The sequence below is a fragment of the Rhinolophus ferrumequinum genome, chromosome 7 (genome assembly GCF_004115265.2).
Source record: "Rhinolophus ferrumequinum isolate MPI-CBG mRhiFer1 chromosome 7, mRhiFer1_v1.p, whole genome shotgun sequence".
Taxonomy (NCBI): domain Eukaryota; kingdom Metazoa; phylum Chordata; class Mammalia; order Chiroptera; family Rhinolophidae; genus Rhinolophus; species Rhinolophus ferrumequinum.
This window is the reverse complement of record NC_046290.1, coordinates 61,786,481-61,805,719: the sequence shown is the minus strand read 5'-3', so window position 1 is coordinate 61,805,719 and position 19,239 is coordinate 61,786,481. Positions and strand designations below refer to the sequence as shown.

The following is a 19,239-nucleotide window of genomic DNA, read 5'->3' as shown; positions in this document are numbered from 1 at the left end:
CCAATTTGCTCCTTGATTGTCTACAGCAGTTTAAATTCCTTGTCTATTTTAATTAATTAAAAGTTGACCCTCAGTGCATTTACCAGCAACAAAAATTTTTCTTTGGAAATTTACAGGACACATGAGCCTTAACTTGGTTTAATCATCTTACTGGTATAAATAGTGTAGGCTTTACATATTGGTAAAAATAGGCAAAAATTATTCAGATCATATGTTTGTGAATAAGAGCCATAGCCATTTAACTCTGACTTGATTAGCAGCATTTTAACAGATTAAATTATTAGAAGCTATGATTTCAAATAGTTTTATCCAAACAGAAAAATTCTAGAAATCACTGAAATGTTTTATGTAAAAGCAAGTAACTTTCAGATTAATTTTTTTAATTATTGGATTTTAAGAATTAAAATGGAAACTGTTAAAATTATTTCATCCGCTTCTTGTTCCGAAATCAATATAATGCTGATTTTTATTAGGGATTAAATGTACCACTCTATGGGATTTGTTTACTCTGTGTGTATGTAACTACCCACCCCCATTTTCTACTTAATGATCAACAGTTGTCTAACATTAATTATATATTACAATGTAGTAAATTAAATTTTTATCTTCTTGAGTGAGATTGTGTTTATGTAGCTTTCAGAAGTGACAGGGAGCTATTTCTTTATTTGTTTCTATTGTTATTTTCATTGGCCATCTCAGGCTAGTTTTGGTTTAATACCACAAGTATTAATATCTATTATTTCCAGAAGCAGTTAATATTAGGCATTATCTTATTGAACATTAATTAAAACATTTATTTGTATTTCTTATAACTATGTGGAATCTGTTAAAAACTATTAATGATCAGTACATTAGTGGTTTTTTTTCAAAATTATGTATTTATTGTTGAAATATTTTCAAAACCATTATTTTATTCAACATAAATAATCCCATCATTGATTTCCTTCGCTGATATCATTAGGGGTTCTGTGTAGGGAAAAGCTGGGTTCAAAGTCCAGTATTACTATTACTAACTTTGTGAACTTAGATAAATTAACATACCTCTCAGGACTTCAGTTCCCTCCTCTAAAAAATGGGGATAATAATAACTACCTTACAGTGTTATAAGGGTTAAATGAAATATGTACAAGGTTTAGCATCATGTTTGCTACACACTCACTAAATATTGGTTCCTATCCCTTTTTCAAACAGTTTTGTTGTGTTAACTGACCCTAATGAGAAATGCAACCATTTATTAAGTAAATTCACCATTAGATGGAAATTCAAATTATTAACAGGAATGCTGTACTAATTTGCTAGATATTAATAGGGGAAGTGTACCACTGTCCTTGGTGCTTCAGGAGAAGCCAGCTGGTGATAATCATCTACTTACAACCAGCAATCCTTTTTCAACTGTGCATGTGAAATATTTTATGACTACCACTCAGCGAAATGTCTTCGGACAAAAACCCTTTGTTTATAATAGTTCAATATAGAATATGCAAATATTCTTGAATAATAATATTAGCTTCTAAAAATGAGAAAAAGATATATAAAAATAACCTATAGTTATGCCAACCAAAGATAATCACTCTAAATATTTTGGTGTAATTTATATATTAATATATGTGCTGAGAATTTTACTAAGTCATTGTATTTTATTCATAATTGTGATTTAAATGACTTCATAGTTCATTTTTTAAACTAAGCTCCTCTTTTTGAGGTTTGCATTTTTTCCTTCTGCTCCAACAAGTAATGTTGGAATGCACATCTTTATATATAAAACCTTTATTTGCATTTCAGATTATTTCCATAGGATAATTCTTAGGAGTAGAATTACTGGTCAAAGAGAATGAACATTAGCATTTGATATATATTACCTCAAATTGTTTTCCAGAAAAGCTCCACAAGCCCCAAATGTGTATTTTTGACAAAAGAGTGAATCGCTTTTTGAAAATACAGTTTGGCCAGTTTGTTAAGTCAGTTGCTTAGTGTATAGTTTTTTGCTAATTGATTCTTATTTAACTGATTTACTTTGGCACTAATTTAGGATGAGACCAAATAACATTCTAATGACCCATGTGAAATCGCCTGGGATTTTCAAAACGATAGCTTTTAATTTAAAAGTAATGTTTAATATTTGGTATAAGTGGTAACTGGTCTGCCAATTTGACATAGTCTAGCTTGATTTTTGTTGGTGTTATGAGGTCTCTTCAGGTCTAATTTCTATAGTAATTTTTATAGGAACATGAGCTTCTTGTAATGTGCAATTAAAGTATTTGCATTATTGGCAATATACATTATAGAGAAACTTAAGGGTAAAAACCAGCTCATTTTATTTTGTAGTACAATTGTAAATAGGAAAAATATGCTAACATGATAATATCTAATGAGGGAAATGTTCCATGCAGATGTCTGTTTTTCTAATAATCCCTAAAATAACTGTATGCCTTTATTTATATGAGTAACAGCACATTCAAGCATCTTCCTAGGATTATATTCACTTTCAAAGAAGATAAACACAATATGAGTTTAGAATTTTAATAAATTCTGTTTTAAAGGTGATTTAAATCTTTAGATATGTAAGATTTGAGATTTCAACAAAGATATAATTATGTATGCTACTTTTGAGAGTTACTTAGATATTTTTCTCTTGTTTAACTGCATTTAGTACAGCTTCTAACATAAGGAAATGAGAACTGGGTCTTGTATGATGGATCTTTTATGGGGTACAGAGAAATATAATTTTCCTTAGTGATTCTTGAAGCCTCCATCTAGGCACACTGGCACTTTTATTTTTATTAAATGTGTAGATAACAAGGTCATATGCTCTCACAAAGGGCATGTGAAAGGAAAAGAGAAAACATAATTTTTGTTTTTGCTGTTGTCATTAGGGATTTTCATATTTTCTTTGTATGTTGGGCACCTTTTCATGTTTATTGTACTATACTGATAGCAATGTCAGATTATTAAGTTAACACCAAGTTAGTGAAAATGAAAAGCAGAATATTTTGCTGCTAATACTATTGTTCTAGATTTTTGTCCTGTAAATAATTACCTTTTATGGTTATAAGTTATTTCAAAATGGGAAGCTTTGGGGAGATGCGTTTTGTTTTAAGCCAGATTAGGCTGCTAACCTAAATTTGGACCAATCTCTTCACTATTAGTAAATATGTTGTGGTACTAATACAGAGGACTACGAACAGTTGTTTTATTCTGTGCTTTCACATTTTCTATTGAATATACATGTGTAAGTGAAGGCACAGCATTGGCGAGGGGTGAGGATTATCTGTATCTATATCTGTATCTATATATCAGATATCTGTATATCTGTTGGCAGTGGGATGAGTCAAGTGCAATACATCTGTATCTATATCTATATATCTATATCTATATCTATATCTATACCTATATCTATATCTATATACACACATACACACACACACACAAGTGATCACCCTTTTACACCCTTCAGTTCTGGAAGTAAGAAAAACAAATAATAAAGTCACACTGTTAGTTATACATATTTTACACTAATCCTATCAGACTTGACTGTATTCTAGACTTGAACATACAATGACAGAGACAGGAAGTGTGGGTGTAGGGAATTGGAAAGATGAAACAGGGGAAGACATAGAGAAGGTTAATGTTCTCAGCTTTTGATATTGAATTTGTAGAATTAACTTATTTTTCTCATGTCTTGAGCTTATGGTTATAATTGGAATTAATTTAAGCCTGGTTACCAAAATAAAGAAATAAATAATTTAAGACTGGGTATCTTGTTATTGAGTATGTTGATTAACTCTAAGTAGGTCATCATGTAGTTTATATAAATCTTAATACCTTGTCACTTGTAAATATGCCTGATATTTAAAAAATTAAACCCATTTCTCCTTACTTTGATTTTTCTTTGCTTTCCAGGATTAATGGGCAAAATGTGAACTTCACTAGGAATTTCTCCTAAAATTTTGATTTACGGTTTACTTTCTCAAGACTCATTTTGAATTACAGAGATCATGTTCTGCTATAACCTCTTAAGGAAGGATTTCAAAATGAGTAAGTTGACCTTCTGGGGTATGATATTTTGGGAGGTACTTGACTGAAATTAATAGATATTATTATGCTGGCTGTCTCTAATGTATTAGAAATTATTCTTTGAAGAGTCCAGTTGAACACCAAGTCCAGTGGCATTTGGTGAGGGGTGGGGAGATATCTATGCACAGAAACAATCATTTGTAAGCTTTATGGGACTGCTTTCCAGTTTTCATTTATTTTAACTTGAGTAAGCATGAAGATCAGCTTAATTACAAAAAGGAAATGCCAGGCTTAGGATTTCAGCAAATGTACTTTAATGGATGTGTCATGATTTTTTTAAAAAGAATGTGAGGATAGAATTCAAAGATGTTGTCTGTTGTACAACATAATGCCTGTAGTTAACAATACATTATTGTGCACTTTAAAATATGTTAAGAGGGGTGGCCAGTTAGCTCAGTTGGTTAGAATGTGGTGCTAATAACACCAAGGTTGCCGGTTAGATCCCCGCATGGGCCACTGTAAGCTGCGCCTTCCATTAAAAAAAAAAAAGAAAAAGAAAAAAAAGAAAAAAAAGATTGGTACATTAAAAAAATAAGTAAAAATAAATAAAATATGTTAAGAAGCCAGATCTCATATTAAGTGTTCTTATCATAGAACAACAATAGAAAACACAAGGAAATTTTTGGAGATGGTAGAGATATTGATTGTGATATACTGGAGATGATAGTTTGATTGTCGTGATGGTATCATGGGTATATGCATATGTCCAAACTCACCAAAATGTATACATTAAATATGTGCAATTTTTAAATATATTAATTATACCTCAGTAAATCTAAAAAAAAAGATGTTGATTATATTTTAAAGATATTTTCTGGAGAAGGAAGAGAATTCAGCAGATGAAGTCTCAAAGTATTCAGAATTCTTGATGTAAGAGGGGAAAAGGAATGGCTTCAGGATTCTTTGTTTCGATCTGTTGCCTGCGTGATGAGTACTTGATCCTGATGTTGATGTTGGTGTTCTCCTTGTTATTTCTTAAAGAAATAACACATATATTCTTAACGGTTTCTCATTAGAGAGCTGAGATGACCGATTCACAGGAAAAAAACCTTTTTGAGGATACAACTGAAAAACAATTTATGACAGAAGATGCAAAAGAAAAGGAGGAAGGGAGATGGCAAAAGTGGGTAGAGACTGTGAGAGGAAACATGAAGGGAAGGAAGATGAGGAGGGACAGTGGGAGGGATAAAAAAAGAAATTTTTCTCCATTCTACTGCTCAGGCTTCAATCATCCAAGGCCTTCCTTTGGCTTCTGTCTTGCCTACCACCCTCCAGCTATTAAAAATCTGACTCGCATTCTAGTGTTAATCCAGTTCCTCCAGCCTTTTCCATCTACAGGCATTTTAGGTTCAGATGGTTACCATAACTTTCACCGGTCTTCTTACTCCTCATTCTACTGTCAGTAGCATTTGCTGAAAGCTTTCCTGGAATATTCAAATCCTCCCATTTAGTTAATTCAAACAGTTTCACTGTCAATGATATTTCAGTGTCACTTTATACCTGGCAGTGTTTTAAGCTCTGGAGGAAAAATAGTCAATGAGATGAATTCTCGATCCTCATGGAGCTTACATGGCAACAGGTGAATAAATATATATTTGATTTGCTATGGGGGAAAAAAGCAGATGCAGGGGATAGAGAATAACAGAGTATGCTACTTTAGAAAGGGTAGTCAAAAAGTTTTCTCTATGGAGGTGATATTTAGGTAGGAGCCTGAATAAAGTGAGGGAACAAACTATATGAGTTTCAGGGCAGTGTGTGCCTGGCAGTGGGATGAGTCAAGTGCAAAAGCTTATGTTTGGTGTGTTCAAGGATCAGCAAGAAGCTGATGGTGGGGGACAGTGGTAGGAATGAGGTAAGACTTAGGCAGAGGGAGATCACAAAGAGGCTAATAGGCCACAGTGAAATCCTTGGTTTTTATTCTAAGTGTGATGGCAAGTCATCACGCTTAGAAGGTTGAGAGGAGAGAGGCAATGTGGAGTCATTGCACTTTAGGAATACTTTCTCAGATGAAAGTGGAGTTACAGCATGTCAGGAGACTTCTTAGGCACTTACCCCATTGCATTCATTAATATAAATACTGCAGTAGGAATGGGAAGTGGTTGTTTAGGGATAGCTTGCACTTGCTGACACTACTGGAAGGTCTACTGTGTTTCCCCAAAAATAAGACCTAGCCAGACAATCGGCTCTAATGCATCTTTTGGAGCAAAAATTAATATAAGACCCGGTCTTATTTTACTATAAGACTAGGTATAATACAATGTAATGTAATGTAATATAGTATAATATAATATAATATTAGTATAATATAATATAATATAATATAATATAAATACCGGATATTATTTTACTATAAGACCAGGTCTAATATAATATAATATAATGTAATGTAATGTAATACAATATAATACTGGATCTTATTTTGCTATAAGACCGGGTCTTATATAATATAAGACCCGATCTTATATAATAGAATATAATATAAGACCGGGTCTTATATTAATTTTTGCTCCAAAAGACGCATTAGAGCTAATGGTCCAGCTAGGTCTTATTTTCGGGGAAACACGGTATTGTACCTTCGGAAGAGTACTACAGTACCATGATGGAGGTGACTGTTTTCCTAGAAAGATTTCATTAATTAGTTCTTCCAGAGGCCAGTAGAAGTGAAGTCAGTAGTGGCTAATTCAGTGACTATTTTTGTGGGCTTATTATGTATCAGACACTGGGCTAGATACTTTTGTAAATGTTAGGCTGTGCAGGTTTTTGTGCCCATGTTACAGAGAAGAAAACTTAAGCTCAGAGTTCCTATTGTACCACAGCTGCTGGAAGTATTTGGCTAATTATCTGAATATTCGAACTAAAGTAGGCACTTTGCCTAAATTATTGGAGTAATTGCAACAGTATAGATCTGGGTATTAATCCTGTTTAATCAGGCAATGTGCTGTTAAATTTCTAAGAATATATTAAAGGGGTAAATAAAAGACTTGTCTTCTATTTTAAAAATTACTTTCTAATTTCTGGAAACTAAAGGACTATGTGGTCATTTTAGAAAAATTAAAAAATATAATTTTACACACACACATGCATGCGTGTACTGTGCCAACCTTTCTACTTCCTCCTCGTTAATGCCTTAGACCTGTACTTTTCTCAATGTAAACCAGTGGATGCTGGTGGTATTGTCATTGTATTTATTTAAATAGTTGCAGAATGAGTTTTACTCATTTTGTCCAGTCTTACCAATCATTTCAACTTTCCCTGAGACAATTTATTACTTGAAAATGAGTTTGGGAAACTTAATAAATATGTTTGGTAACTGAGCTGTCTAATAAAATTGTTCCAGAGGTCATCGGAAGAGCTTACTTCTTCTGTACTCTAGTGAGTAGTAGTGATTCCACGTCTTATGCTCTGGCGGCCTATCTGCCGGGCATATTACCAAATCCACTATTTATTTGGCATAATTCATCTAAAGAAAGTAAACAAAATAAAATGATTCCCCTTTCCCTTGATAACCTCCTTGCTTGCATCAGACTATGGAAGGTACATCTTAGTCTATATGTCAGATGTTCAAGGAGTATACTTTTTATTACTTTTTTATAACTCAGTTTCTATTTTGAGTCCCTATTCTGCCCAGATGGCTGAAATTTTAATGTTAATTAGGGATCTCTTATCTTTTCCTAGCGCTCTGCTAATTCTTGGGTGGGGGAGGTGGGTCTTATTAGACATCTTCATCTTTCCATAGTCATAGCATCTGTAGAAGTGTTCATCCTTCATTTTGTTTCTGAAGCTGGTCATCACACGTTGCTGCTGACTTATCCCTCATTCGCATCCCACAGTTTTAGCTGGTAAAGCAACTCGTCCTGCAATTTTCACGCTATTGATTACACTATAATCTTTCTGTGGTCCCCAAACTCTGCTAAGATGTGGAGAATTCCCTGATAGTGCCACTTGTCTGAGCCACCCTGGGGCCAGGTGGGGCCTGGGAAACTCTATGAGGCTAATAACTTTGCTCTCACATTATTCATCCAATTCTGTGGGATCTTCCTGTCTCCCTGAGTCTGTACCTAGGAAATGGGACACAGATCGCCTCTGTTCTCTTGTAGAAAAAATGTCTTTCTGTTGTTCCTTTGACTCTTCATTTCTTCCTTCCAGGGAATTTTCATCAGGTCCACAGAGTAAGAAAGTCTTTTCTCCTTTTTTTTTTTAAAGCTGTTCTAAATCTCTGTTTTGTGCCAGATGTTGTAAATCCATGGGCTGTATTTGACCCACAGGAGTGCTTTTTGCTTGGGAAGTATTTCAAAAATTGGGAAAATTAACATAAAAATCTGAATTTCCAGATTTATTTTGGGGGAAAAATGATCTGGCAACACTGCAACCACATTTCCATATGGTAAAAATCAGCTAGAGTTACCTGGTGGCTCCGTTTAAGGCTTGCTCACTCTAGTCCCCACATACTCTTGTTTTATATTACTCACCTGCCTGGCTTTGGAAAGCATATGTTCTGAGTCCTTTCTATTATTTTCAAGGCCCAGGATTTTGAAATTCATAGGTCAAGAAAAACACTCTTTATTTCTGCTTTCTGGTGTCACTACTTTTCCTGAGGCAAGCTGAGCATATCTACTGCTTGAATGGAAGAGGAATCTAAGAACAATAGGGGGAAAAAATTGGCTAGTATTTCAAAAATGTTAAACCGCTACAAGGTATTATCAGAATTTTATTTTACTAATTAAAAATGTTTTGTCAAGTGGATTTTTAAAATTCAGCTTTATTAAGGTATAAATTTCATAAAGTTCCCCAATTTTAAATGTATAATTTAAGCTGTTTCCAAAGTGAATGTATCATTTTACATTCCCATTAGCAATGTATGAAAGTTCAATTGCTCCACAGTCTTGTTATCATTTGGTGTTATTAATATTTTAATTGTAGTCACTCTAGTGAATACATTATATCTAGTTATATCTCATTGTAGTTTTAATTTGCATTTTCCTAGTGAATAATGATGTTGAGCATCTTTTCATGTGCTTCTTTTCTGTTTGTATATATATATTTTGAGACTTGTCTGTTTAAATTTTTTGTCTATTTTTAAAAATTGAGTTGTTTCTTATTTTGAGTAGTAAGAGCTTTTATGTGTACGGATACAAGTCCTGTCTCAGGTAAATCTTTCATAAATATTTTCTTCCATTTTCTGAATAGTCTTTTAAAAAGCATAAGTTCTTGCTTTTGCCGAAGGCCAATTTGCTGATTTTCTTTCTTTCTCTCTCGTCTTTTTTTTTTTTTTTGCAAGTTAGAAAACAATTTAATGATCATTTACCAAAATCCATAGGAGAATCTTAAATGTTTACAGGGACGGACCATTCCACTACTCCTGCTATCACCATGACCTTCATGTTAGAATATCACAAGTTAGAAGTTTCTGGTTGTTTCATCTACTTAAAACCAGATGTAAGAAACACCATAAGTCATAGCAACTTCAATGTGAAATCATCAAAGTTCTCTTGGAAAGGTTTTCTCTCTGAAAGCAGCTCCCTGTCCAGAAGACACTTAAGGACCTTTCCTCTTCCAACTAAGTTAAATGCCTCAAAATGCCCAAATATTTAGTCAAGGCAAGTATGAAACAAGCTGCATGCCTTCTAGGTATGATGAATATCAGAGTTTTGAGAAGGACATTAAAATCATCATGGAATCCTTGGAGGACTGAGATACTAGAGCACCAGGGAGAGGAGATCCCGGTGCTGTCACCCCCAGGCGCTCAGGACCGTGCCCTGATTTTCTTCTTTTATGGTTCATGTCTTTTGTGTCTTATCACAAGAATTTATCTCAAGCTCACAAAGTTTTTTCTCATATGTTTTCTTCTAGAAATGTATAGTTTTTGCTCTTACATTTAAGTCGATGGTCCATTTTGGGTTAATTTTTATATAAAGTATGAGGTAAGGGTAGAGTTTCTTTTCTTTTTTACATGTGAGTATGTAGTTGTTGCAGCTCTCTGTTAAACAGACCACTCTTTCCTACTGCATTAATAGGTTGGTCATAGGAATATTCTGAATTTTATTCTGTACCATTGATCTAAATGTCTTTCTTTAAGCAAGCTTTAGAGAAAGTTTTGAAATAAATAGTGTAAGTACTCAAACTTTTTTTTCAAAAGTGTTTTGCCTATAGTAGGTGTTTTATATTTTCATATAAAGTTTAGAATAAGCAAGCTAGTTTCTACAAAAAGGCTTATTAGGATTTTGACTGAAATTGTTTCAGATTTATAGATTAGTTTGGGGAGAATTGACATCTTAAACAGTATTGGAGCTTCTGATCCATAAACATGGTATATTTATATATATCACTACAGACGTTGGACATGTTTTGTTAAATTTATTCACAATTCTTTCCAATCCTCTTGTTGCTATTGTAAATGCTATTGCTTTTTGAATTTTAGTTTCCAATTATTTGTTAGTATGTAGAAGTACAGTTGATTTTTGCCCATTTACTTTGAATCCTAGGACCTTGCTAAACTCATTTATTAGTTCTGGTAGGTTTTTTTGTTTGTTTGCTTTTTAAAATTTTTTTAAATTAAATTTATTGGGGTGACATTGGTTAGTAAAATTATATAGGTTTCAAATGCACATTTCTATAATACATCATCTGTATATTGCATTGTGTGTTCACCACACAGAGTCAGTTCTCCTTCCATCACCATATACTTGATCCCCTTTTCCCTCTTCAATCACCTCCCTTTATCCTCTGGTAACCACTAAACTGTTGTCTGAGTCTATGATTTTTTTGTTTGTTTGTTTTGTTTGTTTGTTGCTCTCAGTTTTATATCCCACGTATGAGGGAAAACATGTGGTTCTTGACTTTTTATGTCTAACATGTTTTGCTTAGCATGATAATCTCAAGGTCCATCCATGTTGTTGCGAATGGCGGTATTTCATCTTTTCTTATGCCAAGTAATATTCCATTGCCTATATGTACCACATTTTTATCCAACCATCTATCAAAGGACACTTTGGTAGTTTCCATGTCTTGGCCACCAGGAATAATGCTACAGTGAACATAGCAGTGCATATATCTTTACAGATAAATGTTTTCAAATTTGGGGGGTAGATACCCAGAAGAGAGATTGCTGGATCATATGGTAATTCTATTCTTAATTTTTTGAGGAACCTCCATATTGTTTTCCATAGTGGCTGTATCAGTTTACATTCCCACCAGCAGTACACAACCTCTCCAACACTTGTTATTCCTTGTCTTGTTGATGATAGCCTTTCTAATGGTGTGAGGTGATATCTGATTGTAGTTTTGATTGGCATTTCCCTAACAGCTAGTGAAGTTGAGCATTTTTTCATATATCTGTTGGTTGGTTTGTCTTCTTGGGAGAAGTATCTGTTCAGGTCTTCTGCCCGTTTTTTAATTGGATTTTTGTTGTTGTTATTGAGTTGTATCAGTTCTTTATATATTTTGGATATTAGCCCCTTATCGGATGTGTTGTTTGTAAATATCTTCTCCCATTCGGTTGGTTGCCTCTTTGTTTTGTTGATGGTTTCTTTTGCTGTGTAGAAGCTTTTTAGTTTGATATAGTCCTATTCATTTATTTTTGCTTTTACTTCCCTTGCCTTTGAGGTAAAAATTCATAAAATCTTCTCTGAACCCAAGGTTCATAAGTTTAATACCTATGCTTTCTTCTATGCAGTTTATTGTTTCAGGTCTTATGTTTAGGTCTTTAATCCACTTTGAGTTAATTTTGGTGTATGGTGACAGATAGCAGCCTAGTTTCATTCTTTTGCACATGACTTTCCAATTCTCTCAGCACCATTTATTGAAAAAGGTTTCTTTTCTTCATTGTAGGTTTTTGACTCTTTTGTCAAAAATTATCTACCCATATATATGTTGGTTTACTTCTGGGCTTTCAATTCTATTTCATTGGGCTGTGTGTCTGTTTTTCTGCCAGTATCTTGCTGTTTTGATTATTGTTGCTTTGTAGTATAAACTGAAGTCAGGGAATATGATACCTCCAGCCTTATTCTTATATTTCAGGATTGCTTTGTCTATTCAGGGTCTTTTGTGATTCCATACAAATCTTATTTTTTTTGTTGTTCTATTTCTTTAAAAAATGCCATTGAATTTTGATGATGATTGCATTAAATCTGTATGTTGCTTCAAGTAATATTGTCATTTTAACTGTGTTGATTCTTCCAATCCATGAACAAAGAATATCTTTCCATTTCTTTGTGTCTTTTTCAATTTCTTTTTAATGTCTTACAGTTTTCAGTGTATAGGTCCTTCACATCCTTTAAGTTTATTCCTAGGTATTTTATTCTTTTTGTTGCAATTGCAAAAGGAATTCTTTCACTTTTTCTGAAATTTCATTGTTAGTATGTAGGAACGCAATGAATTTTTGTACATTGATTTTATATACTGCAACTTTACTGTATTTGTTTATTGTTTCTCATAGTGGTTTGGTGGAGTTTTTGGGGTTTTCTATAGAAAGAATCATGTCCTCTGTCAAAAGGGACAATTTAACTTCTTAATTCACAATTTGGATGCCTTTTGTTTCTTTCTCTGGCCTTATTGCTCTGGCTAGGGCTTCCAATTCTATGTTAAATAAAAGTGGTGACAGGAGGCATCCCTGTCTTTTTTCTGATCTTAGAGGAAAAGCTTTCAATTTTTCATCATTAAGTATGGTATTAGCTGAGGGTTTGACATATATGACCTGTATTATGTTGTGGTACTTTCCTTTTATACTGATTTTATTAAGTGTTTTAATCATAAATGGATGTTGAATCTTGTCAAATGCTTTTCCTACATCGATTGATTCAATCATGATTTTTATCCTTTATTTTGTTTATGTGGTGTATCACATTGATTTGCATATATTGAACCATCCTTGTGCCCCTGGAATGAACCCTACTTGATCATGATACATACATACATACATACATACATATATATATATAAATATATATATATATATTTATATATATATATGGTCTTTTTAATGTATTGTTGTATTTGATTTGTTAGTATTTTGTTTAGGATTTTTGTGTCTGTATTCATCAGAGATATTGGTCTGTAGTTTTCTTTTTTTGTGTTATCCTTACTAGGTTTTGGTATCAGGGTAATTTTGGCCTCATAAAATGAGTTAGGAATTATTGCCTCTTCTTCAGTTTTTTGAAAGAGTTTGAGGAGGACAGGTATTACGTCATCTTTGAATGTTTGGTAGAATTCACTTAATTCTATCATCTGGTCTTGTACTTTTGCTTTTGAGGAGGTTTTAGATGATTGTTTCAATTTCCTTACTGTTGATTGGTCTATTTAGATTTTCCAATTCTTCGTAATTTAGTCTAGGAAGGTTATAAATTTCCAAGAACTTGTCCATTTCTTCTAGGTTATTTAATTGGGTAGCATATAGTTCTTCACAGTATTTTTGTATGGTTCTTTGTAGTTCTTTGGTATCCGTTGTAACTTCTCTTTCATTTCTGATTTTGTTTGTGTCTTTTCTTTCTTTAGTTACTCTAGTCAAGGGTTTTGCAATTTTATTAATAGTTTCAAAGAAGTGGCTCTTTGTTGCATTAGTTTTTTCTATTTTTTGTTGTTGTTGTTGTTCTCTATTTCATTTAATTCTGCTTTAATTTTTATTATTTCCTTCCTTCTGCTGACTTTGGGTTTCATTTGTTCTTCTTTATTTAGTTCTTTAAGATGTAATGTTAGGTTGTTTATTTGGAATATTTCTTGTTTCTTGAGATACACCTGTAATGATATAAATTTCCCTCTTAATACAGTGTTTACCACATCCCAATAATTTGAATATGATATAATTTCATTCTCATTTGTTTCTATGTATCTTTGGTCTCTCCTTTTATTTCTTCTTTGACCCAGTCATTCTTTAGTAGCATGTCATTTAATCTCCACATATTTGTGGTTTGTCCTGTTTTCTTTTTGCAGTTGATCTCCAATTTCAAAGCACTGTGGTCAGAGCATATGCTTGGTATGATTTCAATCTTCTTAAATTTGCTGCAGCTAGTTTTGTGTCCCAACATATGGTCTATCTTTGAGAATGTCCCATGTGCATTAAAAAAGAATGTATAGTCTGGTGTTCTAGCATGAAATGCTCTGAAATGTCAATTATGTCCATTTGGTCTAATGTGTTGTTTAAGGCTGATTTTTCCTTATTGATTTTATATTTGGATAATCTATACCTAGCCATCAATGATGTATTTAGGTCCCCTCTATAATTGTGTTTTTGTCAGTTTGTCCCTTTAGTTCTGTTAGTGGTTGTTTTATATATTTTGGTGCTGACTGATTGGGGGCATATATATTGATAAGTTTATGTCTTTTTTTGTGTGTGTGTGTTGTCCCCTTTATCATTATGAAATGTCCATCTTTCTCTCTTGTTACCTTTTTTATCCTGAAGTCTGTTTCATCAGATGTAAGTATGGGTACACTTGCTTTTCTCTGATGCCATTTGCTTGGAGTATTGTTATCTACACTTTCCTTTGGAGTCTGTATTTGTCCTTGTAGCTGAGATGTGTCTCTCGGAAGCAGCGTATGGTTGGGTTTTGTTTTTTGATCCAGTCTGCTACTCTGTGACTTTTTATTTGTGACTTCAGTCCATTTATATTTAGGGTGATTATTGATATATGAGGATTTCCCATAGCTATTTTATGTTTTGTTTTCTGGTAGCTTGGTGACTCCATTGTTTCTTTGCCTTTGTGTTTCTGCTATTTTAGTTTGGTGGTATTCTATGATTTTTTCCCCCTCTGTTTCCTCTTTTTTATGTTATGTGTCTCAGTTCTGGATATTTTTTGAGTTGTTAACATTAAGTTTATGTAAAAGAAAGTTTCATATATATGGTAGTCCTTTCTCTTCAGCATGCATCTTATCTTCAGTCCTCTTTATAAATTCAGACCTTTACTCCATTTCCTTTTATGTTTTGGTTGTCACAAATTATCCCTATTTATGCTGTGAACTCATTTCTGAGTTGCTATAGCAAATTTTCTTCTTTTTTTCCTTTTTTATATTTTTATCTTCTTTATGTTATTGAGGCCTATTCTGTGTAAGGGTTGCCATTTCCTGCTTCCATCTGTCTGTTAGTATCTCACTCATAGATTTGTATCCTTTTGTCTTTTTGTTTCAGGTAGAATAACCTCCTTCAGTATTTTCTGTAATGCAGGCCTTGTGGTAGAAAATTCCATCAGCTTTTGTATATCTGGAAAGGTCTTTATTTCCTCTTTATATCTAAAGGATGATGTTGCTGGATATATTATTCTTGGTTGGTACTACATTCTCTCTCTTAATACTTTGAATATTTGATTTCACTCCGTCCTGGCTTATAGAGTTCCTATTCAAAAATATGATGATAATTTAATGGACTTTCCTTTGTAGGGTACCATCTTCTTTTTTCTGGCTGCCTTGAAAATTCTTTCTTTGTCATTAATTTTTGAGTATTTCAATATAACGTGTCTTAGAGAAGGCCTTTTGGGATTGAGGTAATTAAGTGTTCTCTTTGCTTTTTGGATTTGAGGGTCCAGTCCTTTCCATAGGTTTGGAAAGTTCTCATCAACTTTTAGTTTGAATAGGCTTTCTGTGCCCTTCTCCCTCTCTTTTTCTGGTATACCCATTATTCTTATATTGCTCTTTCTGATGGAGTCAGATAGTTCTTATATGAGTTCTTTTATTTCTTGTTCCTCTCAAGTCTCTCTTCTTTCATCTCCATCATTTCCAGATTTCTATCTTCAATAGCACTAATTCTTTCCTCCATCGGGTCAGCTCTGTTTCCTAAGCTTCCTATTTCATTCTTCTTCTCTTTTATTGACTTCTTTAGCTTCAGAATTTTTATTTGATTCTTTTTTAAAAATTTCTATCTCTTTGGTAAAATATTCATTTTTTTAAATTAAAGTTTATTGGGGTGACAATTGTTAGTAAAGTTACATAGATTTCAGGTGTACAATTCTGTATTACATCATCTATAAATCCCATTGTGTTTTTTAATTTTATTTCTGAGTTCATTAAACTGCCTCTCTGAGTTTTCTTGTATCGTGTGGAGTTTTTTCAGAACTGCAATCTTGAATTCTCTGTTATTCAAGTCACAGTTTGCTATGCTTTTAAGTTTTTTTTCTGGAGTTTTTAAAAATTTTCTTTCTAAGCTGTCTTGTTAACTTGATTATTCATCGTAATTAATGGATTATTTTTCTTCCTGGGCATCTATGGGAGTGAATTCTGCAGCAGGTTGATAAGAAGAGGCTTTTCTTTTGCTTTCCAGTAGGTAGCACTGGAGCGTTTTATTTTCTCTTGCCCTGTTCCAGTTTCTTTTGGTGGAAGATTTCCTGGGGAGGTGGATGTCTCTTCTGTGACCAGGTCGTGTCAGTCTCAGGGCACCACCCATGTGGGAGGATGTGGTAAGCGATGGGGTTCTGAGCTCCTGAAATCCCAGTGCTTCCCCTGAAGCCAGATGCAGAGCTGTGTGCCTCAGCAGCCCCTGTTGGAATCAGCTGCAAAATGTGGTGGCGGGGTAGCCTGGGAGAGGGCATTGGTGTGTTCTCTGCAAAATGGCGACTATCTGACCACAGCTGCCTCGCTCCTATAGCTCCTCTCTTGTCACTGGAATTAGCCACAGGGTGTGTCTGGCTCAAGAACTATCTCTCCAGTTTTCAGGGCTGTAGATATTCTGCTCTTTAATCTGACACCACTACTGGTTTTTTTTTTTGTTTGTTTTTTTTTTGTTTTTTTTTTCTGGGGCCCACTGCTAGCACCAGGAGGGTATGAGAGGTGAACTCTGGGAGGGTAGGGGGAGGGGACTAGGCTCTGTGGCTTTGTTTTCTGCCTGGCTAAGAGGGCTGTTAGAGCACAATTGTCACACTTCTGTATTCAATCTTTGCCCCATCACTGGGTTCAGCCATATCATGTGCTGATCACTCAGGCAGGATTGCTGGGACCACAGAAAGTGCACCTGCACTTTCAGTCCTCCCCTCTCTCTCTGGACTGCAGTGAGCTCCGGGCTGTGTTCTGCAGCCCCGGTCTCTGCTCTTCTCCCTTTCCTTCTCCCCTGTTTGCCCTGATTTGCCAACCTTAAGGTGTTTTAATGTGCGGATCTTTCAGACGCTTTTGTGTGTTGTGTAGGGAATTCTTTGTTGAATTATAGCTGTTCAATTTGTCGTAATTTCAAGAGGAGAGATCACGGGGGACACCTCACATCACCATGTTTCTGATGTCACCTTGTTTGTTTGCTTTTTGTAGATTCCTTACATAGGAATAGTAAAATAAAATCATTTAATCTATCAAAAAGACAGTATTACTTTTTTCTTTCTAATTTGTCTGCCTATTGTTTTTTCCATAGTAACTCCAGCATAATATTGAATAGAAGTGGTCAGAGCATACATGCTTATTTTGTTCCCAATCTTAGGGAGAAAAAGTACAGTCTTTTTGTCATGTGTATAACAGTAGTTGTAAGTTTTTTCTAGATGTTCTTTGTCAGGTTGAGGAAGTTCCTTTTTATTCCTAGTTTGCTGGGAGTTTGTTAGGAATAGGTGTTGAATTTTGTCAAATGCTTTTCCTGCATGTTTTGAGATGATCATAGACGTGTTTTTAACATGGTGAATTACATTGGTTGATTTTTCAAAAGTTAAAAATTACATTTCTGGAACAAATGCTTTCTATATCCTTTGAGATGATGTTTTTTGGGGTGTGTGTGTATGTATTTTGGTTAATGTGATTGATGAATTACATTAAATGATTCTGAATGTTAAATGAAGCTTGTATTTGATAAACTCTAGTTGATCATTATGTATTTTCCATTTTATAGATTGTGGAATGTAATTTGCTAAAATTCTGTTAAGGAGTTTTGTGTTTCTTATTCATATTGGTTAGTAGTATTCTTGCAATATTATTGTCTGGCTTTATAGAATGAGTTGGGAAGCATTTCCTTTGCTTCCATTTTCTGGAAGAGTTTGTACAGAATTGATATTATTTCTACCTTAAATGTTTGGTAGAATTCATCAGTGAAACCATCTGGACCAGTAGTTTTCTTTGTGACAAGGTTTTAAAAGGTGTAGGAGTACTCAGCTTTGGTAATTTATTTCTTTAAGGGAATTTGTCCATTTCATCTAAGTTGTCAAACTTATTGGCATAAAACAATTCATGATTTCTCTTATTGTTTTTTATCTATAATATCTATGGTGATTTCCTCTTTTCCATTTCTATTATTGATACTTTGTATCTTCTTTTTTTTTTTCTTGACCAGTCTAGCTAATCAATTTTATCCATCTTTTCAAAGAGCCAGCTTTTTATTTAATTGAATTTTCTGTTAGCCCTACTTTACTACTTTCTACTCTTTATGATTTTCTTCCTTTCCCTAATTTTGGATTTAATTAGTACTTTTATTCTTGTTTTTTAAAGTGGAAGCTTAGATCATTAATTTTTTTCTAAAATAACACTTAAAGCTATAAATTTCCCTATAAGCACTGCTTTAGCTTTAGTCAACTAAAATTGATGTGATGCGTTTTCATTTTTATTCAGTTCAAAATATTTTATAATTTCCCTTATGATTTTTTTGACTTTCAGTTTGTTTAAAAGTGTTTTTTTTTTTAAATTTCCAAATCTTTGAGGTGTTCCATATATTTTATTGTTATTGATCTCTAATTTTAATTCTGTTGTAGCCAGAGAAATTACTTTCCATATCAATCCTTTTAAATTTATTGAAACTTTTTTTATGGCCCAGTGTATGAGCTGTTTTGGCAAATATTTCATGTGTACTCAAAAAGAGCATATATTCGGCTATTTTTAGTTATAATGTTGTTGGTTACATAAATGTCAATTAGGTCAAGTTGGTGGATAGTATTGATAAGCCTTAGTGATTTCCTTTTATTTGTTCTATATAGTTACTGAGAGAGGAACATTGAAATCTCTTGCTATAATTGCAGAGGTATCTAATTCTTTCAGGTCTGTTAATTTTGTTCTATTATGTTTTGATGCTTAGTTATTAGTTGCATACACATTTAAGATTGTTACATGTTTTTGATGCAGTAACTCCTTTATCATTATGAAATATTTATTTTATCCCTGGTAATATTCCTTGATCTGAAGTCTACCTTATCTGATATTAAAACAGACTCTCTAGCTGTCTTTTGATTACTATTTATATGATATATATATACATATATACACACACACACACACACCACACACACA

General features: G+C 33.5%; 1 long non-coding RNA gene across 4 annotated transcripts in view; it reads left to right on the top strand.

Moving 5' to 3' along the window:
• Positions 1-19,239, top strand: part of LOC117024819 (uncharacterized) — a 204,801-nt gene that overhangs the window by 79,614 nt on the left and 105,948 nt on the right. For all 4 annotated transcript variants that reach the window (XR_004423520.1, XR_004423519.1, XR_004423518.1 and 1 more), the window contains one exon: positions 3,901-4,035. This is a non-coding gene — a long non-coding RNA (uncharacterized LOC117024819). The remainder of the gene's footprint in view (positions 1-3,900; positions 4,036-19,239) is intronic.